The sequence below is a fragment of the Sceloporus occidentalis genome, unplaced genomic scaffold, assembly GCF_023333645.1.
Source record: "Sceloporus occidentalis isolate IW3139 unplaced genomic scaffold, rSceOcc1.0.p SCAF_3, whole genome shotgun sequence".
Taxonomy (NCBI): domain Eukaryota; kingdom Metazoa; phylum Chordata; class Lepidosauria; order Squamata; family Phrynosomatidae; genus Sceloporus; species Sceloporus occidentalis.
The window spans coordinates 226,679,889-226,687,822 of record NW_028316983.1 but is presented as its reverse complement, the minus strand read 5'-3'; the positions used below and the strand labels follow the sequence as shown (position 1 = coordinate 226,687,822).

The 7,934-nt window shown below is 42.6% G+C and overlaps 1 pseudogene; it reads right to left on the bottom strand.

Annotated features, from left to right (window-relative positions):
• Nucleotides 1-2,385: 2,385 nt before the first annotated feature.
• Nucleotides 2,386-3,090, bottom strand: LOC149317583 (uncharacterized; annotated as a pseudogene).
• Between the last annotated feature and the right edge of the window lie 4,844 nt (nucleotides 3,091-7,934).

The window sequence follows — 7,934 nt, the reverse complement described above, 5'->3', positions numbered from 1 at the left end:
CATTCTTAGATCTCTTCTGCCATATAAATTATATTGGATATCCAGATAAACCTGCTAGTTTAATGGAGCCTTTCTATCTATGTTAGCACCATAATGCTTAGAACATTGCATACTGCAGCTCAAATCAATTCCTTCATTATTCATTTCTCATCTAACATGCTAATCCTCTGGAATAAATACAGAGGATGGCAAAGATCCCAGCTTTTCACTGTCCTCCCTCCATGGCATAATTGTTCAGCTGGCTTAAATGGACTAGGACTAATTTATCTAAGCCAAGGAACTGACCTGTTCATTTTTACAAGGCATCTGTGGAACGGCATTTGTTCTAATCCATTTAAATTGTCATTTCTCTGTGCCTTTGAGAACCTACAGAAAATCTCTGATGTTCCTATATTATGCTTTCCCACAAAATAAACTGTGGCGGGGTACAGACCGCCGCTTTGCAGCGGTCTGGCACCGCCGCCAGAAGGTCCGCGGGGGAGCCGGAGCCTTCAAACGGCCCGACTCCCGCGCGGACCGAAAAAAGAAGCTCCAAAATGGAGCTTCTTTTTGCGTCGCGTTTGCGACGTAGCGAGGCGCCAGGGGCGCGCTCGCTACGTCAGCAGCGGCGCGACGCGTCTGGACGCTGTGCGTCCGATGCGTAAAGATGGCGGCGCCCATGTAGAAGGGGCGCCGCCATCTTGTACGGACGGAGTCCGTACTAGACCATGGGGCGTCTAAAAGAGACGCCCCTTTTTTAAAATGGGACGTCCGGAGGACGTCCCAAATGTCCGTGTAGAAAGCCCCTGTGTTAAAGCAATAACTTGGAAAAGAGTTCAAGGGCCCAGGAGAGTCCGTAGTATCATTATCAAATTCATGGATGGCTCAAAAGAGCAATCTGAGGAAAAGCATAGTTGAGCCTCACGATAGCCATAGCCATCCATAAATTATAACTGCCCCATCAGGAAACACAGAAGTAAATTTCTTTCTAAATGACTCCATATGGTTGCATTTCCCAAAAGAGGATACCAAAACAACAAAGGGAACATTCTTATGCCACACCTATGCAATTTCTCTATGCAGATTTGTTGAGTGACAGCTGGTTAAGAGAGCCTAAGCTGAAACTTCCAGCCATTTGGGTCTCCTTTAAAGTTCACTTTTTAATAGGTGTTTCACAGTTAATTACCTTTAACTAATTAGTAGAGAAAAGTGAGACTTGCATGTCCAAAGGGAAAGGAAAATGCAATTAGACAGAGGCCGGAGCACTGCTGAAATTCTAGCTATTCTGCAGTTCTGAAAACACAAGAAAAGTGACTTGTCCATTCTTGTCTGTCACCCACAATTTGCCTTCTTGCAACATAATAACCTTAATATCCATTTCATGAAGATCTGACAACAGAGGATGAAATAGAAAATATTTGCCTTTTTTTTAAAAAAACTAAAGTGGATGAAAAGAATTTGAAAGATTTTTATTTAAAAAAACACACCTTTGGCTGACATTCTACATTGCAGTTATGTATTTGTAACCTTGAGTTACAGATCTGCAACTGCTCTGTGTTCAGTAAGACTGTGTATTCATAACTGTGTCACTACTGCCGCAATCATCAATGCCCCCCTCCAAAAAATCTATTTTAACAGCCGGCAGCCACACAGAACTTGTGATCAAACAGCAGCAAAATGATGTTTCCAGTTCCCTCCTGCCACCAAGCAAGGCTGTGACAATCAGAAGCAGGACCTTTGTCATAGTTTGTCATCATAGCTTTGTTCATTGGCAGGAGAGGTCTGGAAACATCATTTTGCTATGCCCCAGTTATCAGTTGTACAGACCTCAGTAACTTGGTGTGTTTGCTGGTTTTGAAGATAGGTTTGGATAGTCACACCATGAGACATTACTAAGTTATGCATTAGTAACTAAGTAGGTGATGTAGGAGCTCAGCATTCAACTTTAGGAGAAAGCACACCTGACAATTTTGATCAAGCAGACAGAGAGCTTTATATGATTAGTAATAAAAACTTGGATATCAAATCATGGATATTGTATGATATTTGTGGTGCTGAATGAGATGTAGTGAAGAGGACAGATTCTACAGTATTTTGTTATCTCTGGGACAGATTCCAATACATATCACTTGCTATTTCTTTTCAAGAACTATCTTCAATATGCATATATAATAATAATAATAATAATAATAATAATAATAATAATCAGTTTTATTTATATTGTCCCTCCTCTCTCGATGGATCTAGGTGGGATTACAACAGAATTATACAAACACAATGATACTAATAACAGTTATTTAAAATCACAATATAAAACATATCTCATCTAAAAACAATTGGTACAATATAAAAATTTATCACAGCCTAAGGTAGACTCCTAATCGGGAGGTAGCGAAATTGTTGAATCTATAAAAGATCAGGAGGGTATGCTTGCCGGAAGAGGTATGCTTTCAGCGCCTTTTTGAAGGCGTTCAAGGTGGGAATGAGTCGAAGCTCTTCCGGAAGGTTGTTCCAAATCGTTGGGGCCCTAGCCAAGAATGCTCTCTGGTGAGGAGATCTTAATCTCACCTTGGGGTGTTCAAGTAGATTCTTCCTAGATGTTCTGAGAGTGCGGGGCGGATTATGTCGGGAGAGGCGTTCCCTTAAGTAACTCGGGCCCAAGCCATATAGGGCTTTAAAGGTGATCACCAACACTTTGTATTGTGCCCGGAAGCTAATTGGCAGCCAGTGTAAGGATTTTAGTACAGATGTTATGTGGTCTGACCTTGAGGTACCAGTGACCAATCTGGCTGCGGCATTTTGGACTAGCTGAAGCTTCCTAATTTGATACAAAGGTAGCCCCATGTAGAGCGCATTACAGTAATCTAAACGAGAGGTTACCAGTGCATGTACTACAGTTTCAAGGTCCTTTCAGTCCAGACAGGGGCGCAGTTGGCGTATCAGCCGAAGCTGGTACCAAGCACTCCTGGCCATCGCATCTACTTGAGATGATAACTGTAGGGATGAGTCCAGGAGTACTCCCAAACTGCGAACTTTGTCCTTTAGGGGAAGTGTGACCCCGTCCAGGACTGGGTGGCAAATTTCCCTGTCTGGACTTGGGGTGCCTATCATGAGTACCTCAGTTTTCTCTGGATTCAGCTTGACTTTGTTTTCCCTCATCAAGCCCATTACAGACTCAAGGCAGGCTTTCAGAGGAGAGATGCCATCCCTAGTCACTGCAGCAGTCGGAGACATAGAGAAGTGAATTTGGGTGTCATCGGCATATTGATAACACCGTGCCCCATATCTCCAGATTATCTCTCCCAGCGGCTTCATGTAAATGTTAAAAAGCATGGGGGACAGAATAGCGCCCTGAAGGACACCAGATGTCAGTTCCCTTTTGCGAGAACAACTGCCCCCTAGCATCACCATTTGGAATCTGCCCGAGAGATAGGAACGGAACCACTGGAGCGCAGAGCCCCCAATACCTAGCTCCCTCAGGTGTTCCAGAAAGATACCATGGTCAATGGTATCAAATGCTGCTGAGATGTCTAAGAGCACCAACAGGGCCACATTTCCCCTGTCGATGTCCAGACGGAGATCATCAACTAGGGTGACCATGGCAGTTTCAACTCCGTATCCCGCCCTAAAGCCAGTTTGAAATGGGTCCAGATAATCGGCTTCATCCAAGACAGCCTGGAGTAGGATGGCAACTGCCCTCTCAATCACTTTGCCCAAAAATGGTAGTAAAGAGACTGGCCTAAAGTTGTTCCTTATCAGGGGATCTAGACAGGGTTTCTTTAAGAGTGGCTTAACCACTGCATGCTTAAGTGCTGATGGAAATTTCCCCTCTCTAAGGGATGCATTTATTATAGTCTGAAAAAGCGATGTTACAGCATCTCCTTCCTGAACGGTCAGCCAAGACGGGCAAGGATCGAGGGGGCAAGTTGTCCTCCTTACACATCCAAGGAGCTTGTCCACTTCATTGGTACTCACAAGCTCAAAACGATCCAGTCTAACGCAGTCTGCGGAGTCACTGGATACCTCTCTCATAGTCTCTGTTTTAATGCCAGCATCCAGATCGACCCTTATCTGAGAGATCTTATCGGCAAAGAAGTCATTGAATGCATCACAGCAGGCCGTTGTTGGTTCTAGTAATACATTCGGGGTGGGAGGCAGTTGGATTAGCTCTCTGACCACTCTGAATAGCTCTGCTGGACGAGACTATGTGGATGCAATACGTGCGGCATAGAACAAGTTCTTTGCTGCATCGATTGCTACTCTGTAGGAAACTAAAAGGTTTCCTAGGAGTGTCTTGTCAGATAAGTGTCGGTGTTTCCGCCAGCGGCGCTCTAATTGTCGCACGGCTTGCTTCATTTTCCGAAGATCTTGAGTGTACCATGGATTTTTATTTGAAGCAAGCCAGAGAGGATGCCCGGGAGCAATGCTGTCTATAGCCCTGGTTAGGTCTTTATTCCAGGTATCAACCAGGGTGTTGACAGAATCGTCATCATTTCCAACCATAAAACCCTCTAGGGCTTCCTGGAACCTTTTAGGTTCCATCAGCCTTCGAGGGTGGATCAGTTTAATGGATCCTCCACCCCCGAGGGGTGTGTGGGTAGTGGCTTTTAGGCCAACCTTGACCAGGAAATGGTCCGTCCATGACAGTGCAGTGGTGTTGATAACTTCTGCCCACAAGCTTTCCTGTTCCGTACAGAAGACCACATCCAGTGTGTTACCCACACAATCTGTAACAAAATACTGTAGAATCTGTTCTTTTTATACTCAGTGGTCCTTTTTTGTAGAGTGATTTTTGTTGAAGGGTATGTACAGTGGACCCTTGTTATACGCTGGGGTTTGGTTCCAAGATCCCTGTGTATAACAAAATCCATGTATGCTCAAGTCCCATTAACTATAATGACATAGCAAAATGGCGTCCCTTATAAAAAATGGAAAATCAAGGTAAATTTATACTTTTTTTGAACATTTTCAAACCGTGTATGCTTGAATCCGTGTATAAGAAGGGCCGACTGTATATTCCTAATTTGAAAAATAATATACCCTTATATCATTTTATGGGATATAGGGGCCTCCAGACGCCCCTTTCTCAGCCAGATCAGGGCCATGGCAACCGCATACTGCAACCCTGATATGGCTTTTCCAGGGCATGAAAAGGAGCCGCAAAAACTGGCTACTTTTTGCACATTGGAAAGGTTGTGATAGCCGTGGTGCCGCAGCTATACAGTGCTCCATTGGCACTGCATCACAGGACCAGAGGATCACCATGATAACACACACCATGTGGGCAGAGCCAGGGCATATGTCATGTAAATGCTACTCTCCGACTTTGGACCCTAGGGCGGCCCAAATCGCTGGTCTGCACAGGGCCATAGTTAATAGAGTGTTTTTAAATACCTATAACATGTGTGAATTTTTGTTTGTTTCTATCCCCTGAAGAAAACCTTTTCTCACTGAGGCCAAAATGCATTGGGGTTTTTAAAAACAAAAACAAATAACCAGTTGACCATCTCAGAGCACATGGAGAAGATTTAACAAAAGAAACAGAAACTGAAGAGCATGTTCCTGAAACAGAAGCAGCAGAAATTGAAGAAAAACCAAGAAGGGGAAAACCATAAGTCAACACTGACTTGAAAGCACAAAACAACAAAGTGTTCACCCTTAATAATGTGTTTGACACATGTAGAATTTATGAGAACAATAGCATGCATATCTACAGGTCCTCATGCATCCTTAGGAATCATACAGTCCCGAATAATTGTGTGAAAGTTTTGGCTACAGTATTTCTCTGACTACAATCAATATACTTCATAATGAGGACAAATTATGCCACCTTCATAAGGGGATACTGGTTAAAAACAACAGTTGTTACATGGGGACCTAAATATCCTAAAGGTACCAGATCCTGTCTGATCTTGGGAACTAAGCAAGGTCAGCCCTGGTTAGTACCTGGATGGGAGACCATGTGATGTAGGTTATATTTCAGAGGAAGGAACTGGCAAAACCACCTCTGAATATTCCTTCCCTAAGAGAACCCTTTTAAATTCATGGGATCACCATAAGTTGACAAGCAACTTAGAGGCATGTAAACACATACAAGCTATATAAGGTAGGTTGGAGCCATTTTTTAAAAGAAAAAGATACTGATCTGCTAGAACTGTCATCCAGTTGAAGGGCTAATAATCCATTATTCATGCATTTTAGTTAATTGCCCTATTTTGCATTACTTGACATGCAAGAAAATCAATAGTTTCAAAGAAATAGGTATACTTAATTTTTTACGTGCTACCTCATGTGCTAAAATGGACACCACCCTTTGAAAAGGCATTCTCCCATTGTACAAAAGATGTGGGGAGGCCTTTTGTAAAATGACGAACTTTATTGCGCAGGCCCTGCAATGGGCCCGTTGCATTCTAAAAAGGGGTTGTTCTGGGGACGGAAAGAGCTTACCGCACTCTGGAATGCCGCCGTTGCCACCGGACGTTCCAGTTGTGGCCCACATCCGTTCCAGGGGGCACGATTTCTGAGAACGTTTTGGAATAGTATATGACTTTAAATAGAATGGGGCAACAATGTAGCATTTAACAGAACAAGGTTAAAGTAAGGGTTGTGTTGACAAGGTTGTCAAGTTGTGTCCGACCATAGGGGTTGATGCTCATCTCTGTTACTAAGCCAAAGAGCCAGCATTGTCAGAGACTACTCTGTGATCATGTGGCCAGCATGACTGCACAGAATGCTGATTACTTTCCCACCAGAGTGGTACTTATTTATCTACTTGCATTTTCATGTTTTCAAACTGGATGGGATGAGTGTGACATCGTGGGATGTCATGTGCTAATTTTCATGCAATTGTGTGATAAGGACAGGAGCATCCCATTTCTCTCCCATTCCTTTTCTTCATTTGATACTCTCCTCTGTTGAGCCACTTCCTCCTCATTCTCTCTCCCTTTCTGCCTTGCTCAGTGAAACAGGTGAAATCAGTGTTGGCTCCCTAGTCCCTATGATCCTCTGAAGCAAAGAAGATTTGGAGTGTCCTTCTCAGTTCACCTATAACTTGTTCTTTCTTTTGTTTTTGTGTATGAATAAAAGCAAAAACAGAAAACTTAGCTGACAGTATGATGGCGTGTATGTCTGCTCAAAATTATCACATAGTGTTTATTTCTAGGTAAGCCAATATGGAGAACTCTGACTGTAATTGAGCGATAATGGCAGAGGTAGCACCAGACAGGAATACATCAGTTTTCCTATTGGTTTGAAGAGATACATTGTTAGAATGTTCTTGTTTTTAAGGGGGAAAATAAAAATAGGTGTTATGCAGCTGCTGTAGAAAACAATATCCCTTTTTTTCTTGATTGAAAGTAATGTGAATCTTCCCATGTGAACACATGTTTAACAATTTTAAAAATGGGGATGGAAGCAATGAAGCTCGTGAACACTCTCACAAAAAGTGTTACAACTCCTCTCAGGTACTCTTGTCAGCACCATCCATTTTTCTTTCAATTACAGTATTGCACAGGATTATGTGGCAGAGACAACTCCTGAAAACATGAAAGATATTGAGTGGCATTCATTGGCACATGTCCAACAAGAAACAATAAAAAAACCTCAGCAGAATAAATCTTTATATATGAAAAGGTCTGTAGTGTAGATTTAACAAAAGGGATGCTCTTGCTTATTTACTAACTATATAATACATATAAGTAGACAGGCCACATTCCTTTTTTTTTTCCTGACAGTCACTATATATAAAAGGAAGAAACGGAGAAAGAAGAGTAAGCCATCACTATTGCTGGAGGAAGCTGACCTGCTTGCTGCTTTCCCCAGGTCTAGCTACCATTCCTAGAATCCCATAGCATTGAGCCATGGCAGTTAAAGAATGAGGATAATGTCCTTCAAATAAGAATTTTTCTTCTTAAATTGGAATTTTTCTTCAGTCCCAAAATTTCTAGCATTGTGGA